This window comes from Galleria mellonella, unplaced genomic scaffold, assembly GCF_026898425.1.
Source record: "Galleria mellonella isolate WM207_F2 unplaced genomic scaffold, CSIRO_AGI_GalMel_v1 utg21, whole genome shotgun sequence".
Lineage (NCBI taxonomy): Eukaryota > Metazoa > Arthropoda > Insecta > Lepidoptera > Pyralidae > Galleria > Galleria mellonella.
The window spans coordinates 94,093-107,487 of record NW_026442037.1 but is presented as its reverse complement, the minus strand read 5'-3'; the positions used below and the strand labels follow the sequence as shown (position 1 = coordinate 107,487).

Below are 13,395 nucleotides of genomic sequence, written 5' to 3'. Positions count from 1 at the left end.
TTTTATTTTTATCCCTCGAAAAGTATATTAAGCAATGTGTATATATATATAAAAACTAACGAATGAGGAAGTCCTGAAAAAAGTGAACGAGAAAAGAACATTAATTAAAATAGGAATTAGAAGAGGCAAGGCCACCTTATACGACATGACGATTTTTTTAAGAGCATAGTAGAGGGAAAAATTGAGGGCAAAAGAGGAAGAGGAAGACCGAGGAATACCTACATAGGACAGATAAAAGAAACACTAAGTGTCATGTCGTATAAGGAGGTCAAGGATATGGCCTGGGATAGAACTGGCTGGAAGAAGATGCATGAATTAGTTGCACTGACAAGAGGAAACTCTTAAATGTAAAGAAGAAGATACGTATGGATATTTATTGTAAACCTAGCTTTTTACTCAATGAAAATAAAAGAAATAAGACCACTTTTAGATGGTATATCAAGATTATACATAAATATACTTAAAACTGGTTTAGGAACACAACCTTATTAAAGTTAGTGCAATAGTTTTTGTGTGATGCTGAATCTAACATACAGGACAGACAACATTTCTAATAAATATTACTTTGACTTCTATTGCTCTTAGTAAGACCCCTCATATCCATTTCATCTTAAATATCTTCAATGTATAGTCACCGTCTAATTACAGTTTTATTGTATAATCGAGCATAAGAGCCCGGCATAGAATAGGCCACCCCTTCCTATCTCGTGGGTGTCGTAAGAGCCGACTAAGGGAGGGCGAGGGATGGGCAACAGGGTTTCTCTTAAAACATCTCTAAAGCCTGACTGCGGTTGACAATTCGCCTGCCAAGCGTGGCAAGTACTGTCAAAATCCCCCAAAGGGAGGCTTATGTTTAGCAGTGGATAAAAGCTGATATGATGATGGTAATGGAGTATAGACCTTTAAAATATAACTTTCGATAAGTGAAAAACTTCTGAATAATATATTTAAAGGCAAATCTGGGAAAATTTAATAATGTACGTTATTGTTGTTCACAATTTCATTTTACTATTCCATAGACAAAGTTATTTTGCCGACTGTCACTACGAAGAAAATATGGCGGAATAAATCACAAAGTAAAGTACAATTTGATTGCGGCCATAGATACAACTGCAATTTGGAATGTACAAATGCAATATTATGTGTATTAGATGTTAACATATTTTGCTTGAGTAACTTGAGTTGTAAACCATGGAATAATATTTTATGAACTGCAGATAATTAAGATGCAATATTACGACTATTACAATGCATTCATTATCCGGATATATTTAGACAAAGACAATGGTGTCATATCTCTTATGTTTATTTTTGTGTAGATTCCATATTAATTCTGTAAAGTATAAAGATTCCGCTTTTCATTAATAAGCAAAGAAGTGCTTGCTCCGATTCTGTTTTTTTATAAAACTAAATATAAGACGCGTTCTAAATTCAAATAATTTAACCCAAATGTATTTTGTTTTAATATCACTGTTTTTTTTAATGCAAAATGTGTTTGTAGAGTCAGTATTATTCTCGTATACCCAATATTGATATCTACTTATTGCGAATCATAAATAGGTAGTGACTTTGTCACATTTACGTATTACGAACTATAATTACGACTGTGACTTTGTCACATCTATTTATTACGAACCGAATAGAGATAATAAAAGTTACTATCTGTTTAGTCATGGCAACTTATTAAAAAACAGCAAATTGGTAGTGACTTTGTCACATGCATATAATACCACTTATCAACTGTAAACTGATAGAAACAGTGTAGGTGCAGCTGAATTTCACGCACGCCGACCTAATAAATTAACATTACGCAGCAAATAAAGCAAAATACATATGGAATCGTCGTACACGGTGTTCAGACGCCATTGTTGTATGTACACCACGTACCGGGCATGGGGTCATAATTCAGGCTATGCAATTAGCTCGCTAGTTGATAACACCGCTCCGTAATTCAAGCTCCTGAATGAAATCTGCAATATCTGCATTGTAAATTGCTAAATTAGGACTCCGTGAAGATCTAATGCTGGTTAGTATCGTTGGTATTAAAAATTTAAACTTAGATGTTCATAAAAAATAGTGTTAAAAATAAATTAAACTCTATTTTGAAGCTTTTTTTATATTTTGTTTATTCATAATTTATTTTATAGTTTAAAAAAATATATATTAAAATTAAGTTAATTATAATAAAAAAAAAAGTTACGGTTAGTAATGAAGATTAAAGGCCCTATTATTATTAATGAACCCTGTCAGGTCGACCTCCACATTGTTCCCTCTGGAAACCATCGTAGTTAATTCTTGTCGTATTTATCACGACGTGGCCCATCTGACCTATTTTCATCCACGTTTATCATCATTTACTGATATCCCGCCAGCGTATGCTAATACCGCAGTCGGTGTTCATTCCATTATCGCGTATTAAAAGAAAAACGCTGTTATGTACGGCTAAAAAATAATAGCTGACACCTATTGCCAGGATTAAATAATTCAGAAGCCCTGATTAAGGGGTTTTCAGAATATTACCCTAAATAATAAAAAATAAGAGTAAAAATAATATATATGTATTAACAAGGACCCTCACTGGACACTGTGAACTAAACAAGCCCAACTAAGCTTATGCCCAAAAAGTGTTTGCAGATTTTGGCACAATGAGGAAGAAACGCCGCAGCTCTTAATGTGTGGCTATAGCCCACTCATACATAAACGATATATCTCCTTTGGGAAACACTGTATATCCTAAAGAGACGAAAAACGTCTCTACAAAAAAAAAATCCTATTATTGATAGAAACTAGCAGCGAACTTTAAAAAAGGACGAGCACAAAAGATCATAGAAACGTTGCAGTGTCTCAGTATATTTTTCCTGAAAAAGCCCGTCTTTCAGTAATAAGACTAATAACATGTACAGCTCTAAAAGTCGTATAAAAATGCTCTCTACAATAAAAATCTATAAAATAAACTTCTTTTACATTCAAAGGCGTCCCATTTATTGAACTTCGCCATGGAAAATAAGCGGACGACGTTATTCTGGAGGGAAACATGACACCTCCATTAGTGTGGCAACTTATAAAAGATGGCGCCACTGCTACCGGCAATGGCACCTTATCGAGTGTTTGTGAGAAAACTTGATCGTGATAGGTCGAACATAAGAATACTTTATGGAATTCCACTTCCTATTTCCCTGTTCTTTCTTGGCCATAGCACAGTATAAGTAACGGTACTGCCACAGAATAAATAATTGTACTTTTGAACTACTTTATCCAGTTACCCTGCCACCTCTCTAATGAGTTAACCTCATCCCTTCCTTGTGCATTTCACTCTCATAACTTAAATAAGACCATTTGGAAAAGGAACACCACTCTCGGTTTTTACATATTTGTTTTTATATTACTACTATATTAATGGACTACTTATATTAAGTAAATAAGCAAAAGTAAACCATATTATAGAGCAAATAAGATATGCAAAGTAGTATAAGGGTTCAAAACCACGAGTGCAGTTTATTCCGAAATCGGCGTAAGTTCTTTACATAGCATTCGAGCTATATACTGCTACGTGAAATTATATTACATGCGCTTATTTAATTAATTACATACAATTAATTATTCATTAAAAATATTTACTTACGTAACTAATTATGATTAAATTATATGTAGTTAATATAATATATTAGTAATTATTATATAATATAGTTAATATATGATAATAATTATGATTCAATTAAATTATAAAATTTAATTATTGATTTATGAATTTGATTAAATTAATTAATAATCACTTAATCTAAATGTTAATATATTTAATTTAATTAATCTTTTAAAAATGTAAATGTACTGACTTATCGTTGTTATTGTAGCGTTATTAATTATTTTTTGTCTATAGGACTAAAAAAATTGAATGTCAAAACTTAATATCTGTTATTGTAATTCAAAAGAAAACTCATAATAACCAATGCCGAATTATGAGTAAAGGTTGATTTCGTAGTGCCTCTAATATACTCATACTTCTCCGGATTAGAAAACCTTAGTAATTCCACGTCAAGCCGCGGTTGTATCTAGTCAAACATTCTTTATTCCTTTCATCCTTTCCACTGGTTGTACGTATAAAATTCATTTCAATCGTTTATTCATACGTACATGCACAAAGAACTTCTGTTGTAGCTTGCGGGCAGCTTCTATTGTATTTTGACAAACCAATTGCGAACGTAACGGGAAAAAAATCATTGGAAACATGTGCACGTGTATCTATTCTTATAAATATATTATATTCGAATGAAAGATATCCGTATAATATCTCGATTTCACGTTCTCTTTTCGTGAATCGATGACCGAATTCTACTATGTGACTTGTATATTACTTCAATACATACTTACCAGAGCGAGACTTTGTACAATAGTCGATTGCTTGGGTACCTCTGTCCCTTACGTGTTTCAACCGTAAAGCAGTTGTGTTTGCATGGCTGTGTTTCGGTTTGAAGGAGATAAGGCGTGAATTTACTGGGTACGGAGGAATAACACCTGAGTCCTCAGGAATGGCAACGCATGGGGGGTATCATGAGCGAAACAGTATACTCTGTTATGTCCATGGTACTGCTCAAGTCTATAGGCGACGGTTACCACTTCCACTTCCATCAGGTGGACCGTCAGCTTGTTTGCCATTCTAAGTTGTATAAAAAAAAACGTGAAATTTTATATGCATGTTTGATGATTAAATATTATTCTATATAATCAACGAAATCAATGAACGGATTTGATACTGCAAGATGTAGCTAGTAATTTTAATAATAATAAAAACAGACTTTTTTCACACAAACGATAATGATGATACAATTGGCTAATTTTTAATCGACTTTTGAAAAGCGGGACGTTCTATTTTCGAGTGTGTTTTTTACTTTAATTTTTAATACTTTTTGTGAGTAATGGATTGTATCGTGTTATATATTAATTAATTATAATGGATTGTATTGATATATAATTTATATAATATAATAAATATAGATGAATTTATATCTATTAGAGTTTCAATAAATTATAATTGATTAATTTTTAGTAATCGGTTATATTATGTTACCGTGTAGATTGCAGCATAAAATAGGCCACCTCTTTCTTTCCGGTAGGTGTCGTAAGATGCGATTAAGGAAGTTCATGGTGGAGGGATGGGCAGCAGCGTCACTCTTAAAACATCATCGATAGCCTAATTGCAGTTGCCAACTCGCCGGTCAAGCGTGACAACTACTGGCAGGACTTATTGTCCTTCCTATATACCTATATATAATAATTGACCTGTGGGGTGCTTTAATGTAATTTATCAGTACTTACGTCAACAACCAATTAGTAAATATGTCTTATGAGGAAAGCTATATTCAGCAGTGGGCAGTAGATGGCTGATATGATGATGATGATGATGATGATATTAAATCGGTACTACGTAAGATTAATACATAAGGTACTTTTAGTATTACTTGCTGTATTATTGAATCGTACATTTATTATAAACTAGAATAAGAAGAATAAGAATATCTTTATTTCCTTTAACAAAATTAGCCTATGGTACAATATAGCTATGGCCCCACACTAGGCAAAGCCTGTCTCGTGGAAGTCAAAGCAAGTAATTTTACAGTTATGGTGCGGCGAACAGGGTTAATCTAATTATTATAATTAACTAAAACAACATAGTACATGTCGGTATCTAAAAATATTTACCATCGATAAAACTATCGGCTTATACAACAACAACAATAGATTATATCGTATTGTCGATTTAATCATATCCTTTATTGAAAAATTTATAAGGTGTGAGTATTAGGAGATACCTCCTAAATACCCTTGTGCCGAATTTTTTTTATTGGAACTAATTTTTTTTTTTTTAGTTTAATGATCACGTTATACTATAGACCTACATCTGCCCTCCTTAAGAGGGGAGATGTGAATTTTTTGAAAAAAGAAAACAATAATAATTAGGTGTAAGACCGGCCGGATGGCCCATTCCGCGCGGGCCTCTGCCGATTACAGAGAGGTCTCATCGGGTACTGGAGAGGCTATTTCAATCACAAAAGTACTAGAAAAAAACGATGTATCTCTTTCCAGATGTACATAATATTGTAAATGTTTTTGTAATATGCTAAATAAAAAAATAAATATAATGAAATCATATTGTTAGTGTAAATTATAATCGATTATTCGATTATTTGTGTCCCAAATCGAACTATCCAATGATTAATAGACAACACTACCAGAGGCTGGTCTACGCCAGCGTCAACTATCACATTTGTGTTGCCCACAGGTTTACGGACCACAGAGGACATATGCGAACTTGGGACACGTCTGTAAACAATCAATATGCTAATCTGATTAGCCGAGCCTCAGGTGCTCTACGGTTTGTATTCGGTCTGTCGCGTTAGGTACATAACATGCAAAGTACAACAATATTGCATTGGGATGGACACTTTGGGTAAATTAAGTTTGAATATTTGGTTCGAATATGTTTAGATATATAGGGAATATACACAAATTTGTTTTGATTCTGTGTTTGTTTTACATATATTACATAAAGATACGTAAATTCAATATTGATATACAGAATTATATGTAGAATATTACATATATATATATATATTCATTTTAGTGTAAATATTTTATGAATGTTTAAAAATGAGTATAAATCTTACTAATATAATATCAGTTGTAACTAGAGGATGTTTGTACATGGAGGATATTTAAGAAAAATTAATTAGGATTTTGAGAAAAAATAATTTCATATTAATTTTTCTTATATATCTAAAATTGGCGGCAATAGATAAAGCGATTGTTATATAAAATTACTAATTCTAATTCTGTTGGTAGTGCATTAAACGAGTGCGGCATTCTACAAATGCCTAACGGAAGCTTTCGAACAGTGCGAACGGCCGTACGACTGAAATTTACATAACTCTCAATTACATTCGGATTTAAACGGTAGTCACGTGTGGGAGATAGAAGCAAAAAATATGTACGAACAATACGCGCCACGGACGGAAATAAAGTTTTACGATTTTTGTATTTTTTTTTTTTTTTGTGATTATATTATAAATGTAGAGTGAATATTGAAATGTATAGATTTTGCGTAATGTTTCAAATGCAATATATAAATTAGAATTATTTTAATTTCGCTACCATTATTATGTGTGTGTGCCAACGCTCGAAGATTAACCACCATTGTTCCGCCAGAAATTTTACAACCTTCCTCATTTATATATTTAGATGGAGAGACCAGGTAGGTCGTCCCTGCCACAAAATCGTCTGGTGCCCCGGGATACGAATGAAGCTTCAAAAATACATCTCTTGAAGTATGTATGCGCTTTTTTGAAGTGACCAGACCGCCCCTGAAAAATAATCTTATGTAAATACGTTAATGACTATCAGGCTTGTCGCCACATAGAAGACTACACTATGTACCTACCCGTACATTATATAGCGTCACTAAACATATAAATTATTACAAGTACGATCCGTAATTCAACTATATTATCGTGAGTTTCCAAACCACTGATCATTACGACCACTTGTACAAGACCTCCCCCAGGTATATTATCTTTATAGGAGTCGTACAATCGCGGGATCAATGTAATCTGGTCGCTTTGTGGCGCACAGTTTATGAAGACCCATAAGTACATTGTATTTACTTGATTTGCAGTATTACTTAAAGTATTTAGGATGTTTATTAAAGTACCTACCTATTACGGACCGGCTATTATCAGTAACTGATAAACTGAGTCTCTAAAACTTGCACTGTTTGTTTATTTATTTTATATATGTATCACAAAGTTATATAACACGCTTATACATAACACAGATACGACATAAGATGAACTGTGATTTAGAATGTAGGTATAGGTTGCTGATTTTAGTTCTAAAGTGGGTGACTGCTGTACTCCATATTGTTATTCTAACAATATGAGGTTTTTTACAACTGCAAATCAACGATCATCCCTCCAATTTTTACATTAATGTATTAAGAATTGATATTAAAATTTACCAGAGGGAGACATTGTACAAAAGTCTATTGCTTGGGTACCTCTGTCCCATTCGTGTTTCTACCGTGAAACACTTGTGTTTGCATGGCTGTGTTTCGGTTTGAAGAGTGGTATATGGCGTGAATTGACAGGGTACAGAGGAATAACATCTGAGTCCTCAGGAATGGCTACGCGTGGGGGGTATCATGGACGAAACAGTATACTCTGTCATGTCCATGGTACTCTTCATGTCTATAGGCAACGGTTACCACTTTCCATCAGGTGGGCCGTCAGCTTGTTTGCCATTCTAGTTGTATAAAAAAATTAAGAATTCATAATTAGAATCTTTTATTATTACTATATTACTTCTGGAAAGTGTGTTCCAACTAACGTGGACACGTTAGTTGGAAGTTATTGGCAGTTAACCGTCGAAATATTAAACAAGTTTACTACAGCACACCTTAGAGACGGTGGTAGTCGTCATCTCTAAACATTAATAGTTCCATGAAAACGATAAAATATACTGTTCTTAATGGCACTTTTCTAGTATTTATCATCCTTAATTAACAAGAAGGTCAAATAAGAATATGTCTTTCCATTTATTTTCGTCTCCAAGAAATCACAGGAGGTAACTAAAAGAATAAAAGAGAGAAATAACTTCAAACAATATTTAATACGAAGTCAGGTGACTCTTTTTCTAATAACTCAATTGGTAATAATATTCAGTGAAGTAATAATAAGTTCATATTTAACTCTTTTGAGAAGAGTCCCATGCCGTCCCAAGTTTTGTAGGTGATGATTAAGATGCTATCTTTGTTTTATAATTTGCGCTCGCTGTTTCATCCTCAAAATCCACAATGCACCCAGAGAGAGCACGTTTAATTTGTTTAATTACCACGGATATTTCCAAGAGAGAATGTTTAATTTGTTTAATTACCACGGATATTTCAAAGAGAGAATGTTCAATTTGTTTAATTACCACGTATATTTCAAAGAGAGAATGTTTAATATGTTTAATTATCATGAATATTTCAAAGAGAGAATGTTCAATTTGTTTAATTACCACGGATATTTCAAAGAGAGCACGTTGAATTTGTTTAATTACCACGGATATTTCAAAGAGAGAATGTTCAATTGGTTTAATTACCACGGATATTTCAAAGAGAGCATGTTGAATTTGATTAATTACCATTGATATTTCAAAGAGAGCACGTGGAATTTGTTTAATTACCTCGGATATTTCAAAGAGAGAATGTTCAGTTTGTTTAATTACCACGGATATTTCAAAGAGAGCACGTTGAATATGTTTAATTATTACGGATATTTCAAAGAAAGCATGTTGAATTTGATTAATTACCATTGATTTTTCAAAGAGAGCACGTGGATTTTATTTAATTACCACAGATATTTCAAAGAGAGTGTATTGAATTTGTTTAATTACCGTAGTTATTTATTAGTTAGCGATGTCTTTGTTATTACTCGTATCTGGTGTATTAAATGTACACTCGATTGTTTTGGAATAATTGCAAAATCATCTACCTATGTGATGTAATCCTTCACTTTTCGAATTTTGAATTTCATCATCGTCAAATTTCAATTCGGTTCCGTACTGCAATAAGGCAGGCTTGTACCCAACTGTACGACGTAAAAGAGGGCGTAATATATTTGAGATAAACAGTTCTTTGGGGCTCTGAAATAAATCGATGGCAAGTTTAGGAGGTCAAGCGTCACTGGTCGAGTTTCAACTGCAAATGACATGAGAAATGAAACGGAAATGATAGGTTTTGGTGTTGTCGGTACTAGCCGTTACTGGATGTGGTAGCGAATAATAATGTATAGGTATAATAATAGCCTGTTAGGTAGTAACTAGGGGTGGGTAATATATAGCAATATCTATATAGTTATAATATCTATATACTGGTCCAATAATGAGTATATTAAAAGTCTATTATCAAATATATATATATATATATATATATATATTCGAAATCAGACCAATATGGATGATATATATTAAAATAGGTGACGACTTTTATCCGCCATCAATGTCCAGAGGAATGTAATTCGGATTGTTTTATTTTATTACTAGAGAGCCTACCATAAAGTGTTTTCCGAAATTTCGGAGCCAAATGAAACACAAATTTGATATTAAAATTACATAATACATGCCGTTTAGAAATATTAAAAATGTTAAAATATTGTTCCTTTGGACTTTTATGATAGAATGTACGATGAACGAAATGTTAAATTCCATTTATTGATCCGATTTTGGTATAAACAAAAACACAAAATTGAGTCCGAAATTTCGGAATTTCATTTCATGGTAGACCCGTAGATTTTTATTAAATTTCATAGTGATTGGTAAAATTATTAATGCAGGTAACAAACAAACTAACCTTCACATTTGCAATGTTAGTAAGCATTTAATTAATTCTAAAGTGCTCTAATTATTTTAAATTATCATGTATGCCAAAAATATTTTACCTGTTTTGCACTTTTGTAGTTGGAATATTATTTACATTTAATTTTTATTTGTATGTTTATGTTTAATCAAATTTGTATCATTAAATATTGTATTGAACTAAGTGTTGTCTTGCAAAAGTCCATATCACTGGTTTATATGATTAGAATTATTTTATATATATATATATTTACATTTTATATATACATATTACTTATTTATTTGCTTCTTGGTTAGTTTAAAAAAATATGAGAGTCAAAAAAATAGAAAGTTCTTGTATTCAATTCTTCATTTATGTACGTACATACAAATAAATACACACACAGGGTACACACATGTATATACACGTATATACATATGTATGTATATACGTGTATATACATGTGTGTATCCTTACCCTACCTACATAAGTAGTTATATTTATGTAGGTAGGGTAACCTCTTTTCATGTCTGTTAGAAAACGAACATTAAGAATCGTCATGCAAAGTTTTTAAAATTCCCCCTTTTCCAGTGCTTTACCGTGTTACATTAAAATTCCATGTGAAGATAAATCTTCACACCACTGCCCTGGGGCTTGGACAGGTGTTGTTATTTTTACCTCGGAAATTGGGTGGCCACTTTAATTTTGGGTACATTACATTGACACGTGCATCCTGGCCTAGGGACGGCTTTATACCGTAAGTAGCCTATATTAAAAAGGCAATAAGAATATCGATTATTTAATTATTTAGGATATGTGTCTATCTTCACACCAAGTCTTTTGCTGGGTGGACAGGGAGAACCATATATAAAAGACTTTTATTATCTTTACGTCTATTGCTTCCCGTACTTTCATGCAATTCCGAACAACTATGAAAATATGGGAAATAATAGTTATTGAATGAATGAATTAAGATTATAATTTATTTAAAAACTATAAATCTTTAAAAACATATATAAATATTTAAAAACTTATAAATACCACAGGATATGTTACATAGAACCATCTGGTCTCAAATTAAACAGAGCTTATACTATTTACATTAGAAATATAAAAAAAATAATTAATGCACTTTATTATCTTTTTATTTTAGTTGTACCTAATATAATGAATGAAAAATTATTTATTGATCCCCTCTAAGAATGATACAGATTACATAAGTACACAAAAAAATCTATATTACAAGAATGAAGGTAAAGAGGCAACAATGGGCGACCTTGTCGCTAAATAGCGATCTCTTCCAGGCAACCATAGGAATTAAATGCAAGCATTCACTAATATTATAAATATGAATGTGAGTTTGTTTTATGTTTATTTGTTACCTTATATAGTGCCTTATCAGCTTATTCAAACATATGAAATTTGTTATACACATACTACTCTATAAATGCTAATATTTTTTTTTATATTACAAAATGTCTTGTAGAATAGGTTACAGTAACCGATTACCATCAGATGGACTGTACGCTTGTTTGCTACCTACGTGATATAGAAAAAAAGAAATTATCGGATAAAATCGCAATATAAAATTATCGCTTAAAAAAACGGAACACCTACGAATTGAATTTAATAATAACTTGTAGGTATATAAATATTTATTCTTCTGGTAAATATCCACCATATTTCTCTAAGAGTTTTTTATGCATAATTATTAAAATTTATTATTTAATGTTGGTTCTTTATTGTATTAATAAAAGTGTATACAATATAAATAGTCAAGTGGACATTTTGCACGCCAAAAAACAACGTAATACGTGCTATTTTAACCTTTTTCTCTGCAATGTTAACCTAATAAAGCAATTAGAAGGATATAGGTATTGTTTCGTGAGCAAAAAAGTATCTACCTGCAAGCGTAGTACCATATTCATTTTAAACATATTCAATTTTGAACCTTATGTGTATCGTCTTAACGTACCAAAAATTACGTAATAATGTAGAGACGAGTAGACGCGTCGCGGTCATTATCACTGGCTGACGCAATGCTAGTCTGACGTCACACGCATGCGCACTGTCAATAGCTATCGTTACTAGTGAACTGTAATTTCGTCATTTTAGTATCAGAGCAGAGTGGCGCAGCGGAAGCGTGCTGGGCCCATAACCCAGAGGTCCGTAGATCGAAACTACGCTCTGCTATATAATAAACTTTTTGTTTTTATTATTTTTTATTTTTTAATATTATTTTTTTACCACCTTCTTTCCTTGGTTTCTAATATTTTTTTTTTCTAGTAGATTATTTCATTTGTCTTATATTATTGTTAAAAATTATATTATTATGGAGATTTATATTAAAGTAACAATACGTATGTAACTTATATGATAATATTTTTACACACAAGACTGAACAAAGTACTTAATCTATATTATTTGTTATTAATATAAAATATATTATTTTCTTTTTCTTCTATTCATCTATGTAGGCAGTAATCTAATTAGAGATACAATATTATTACAAAGTATAATTTAATAAAACCATTTAAACACCAGAGATTACTAATAAATACGTTATTCGTAGGTACCTATATATATTTATGTATATACATTTTATTGATATATGTATATAGATATTTTTTGTCTTATTAAATATACCTATATTAATTTTTGATTAAATCATGAGTTATAGTTTTTTAATATGAGAGATTAATTTTTGAGATAATTTAAAGTAATTAAATATCCATCATATATATTTTTGTATATACATTTTATTGATATATGTATATAGATATTTTTTGCTAAAATATACGCTATATTATTTTTTCCAAATCTATAGTTTTTTAATATAAACAATTTGAAGAGATAAGGTAACTTTTAAAATATCCATCACACAGATCATCAACGCTTAATAGCTTCTCCAGCCTTTTGTAGTGTAAACCGATGAAGTAATAACTTTAAAATATTATACACAGAGCACACGGAAACATAACACTATAATCCTTATGAATAGCAAAACAAACTTAATGCTATAAGATTTT

At 31.5% G+C, this 13,395-nt stretch overlaps 1 non-coding gene across 1 annotated transcript; it reads left to right on the top strand.

Annotated features, from left to right (window-relative positions):
- Positions 1–12,487: 12,487 nt before the first annotated feature.
- Positions 12,488–12,559, top strand: Trnam-cau (transfer RNA methionine (anticodon CAU)). Its single transcript has one exon. It is a non-coding gene; the product is annotated as a tRNA-Met (tRNA).
- Positions 12,560–13,395: the final 836 nt, after the last annotated feature.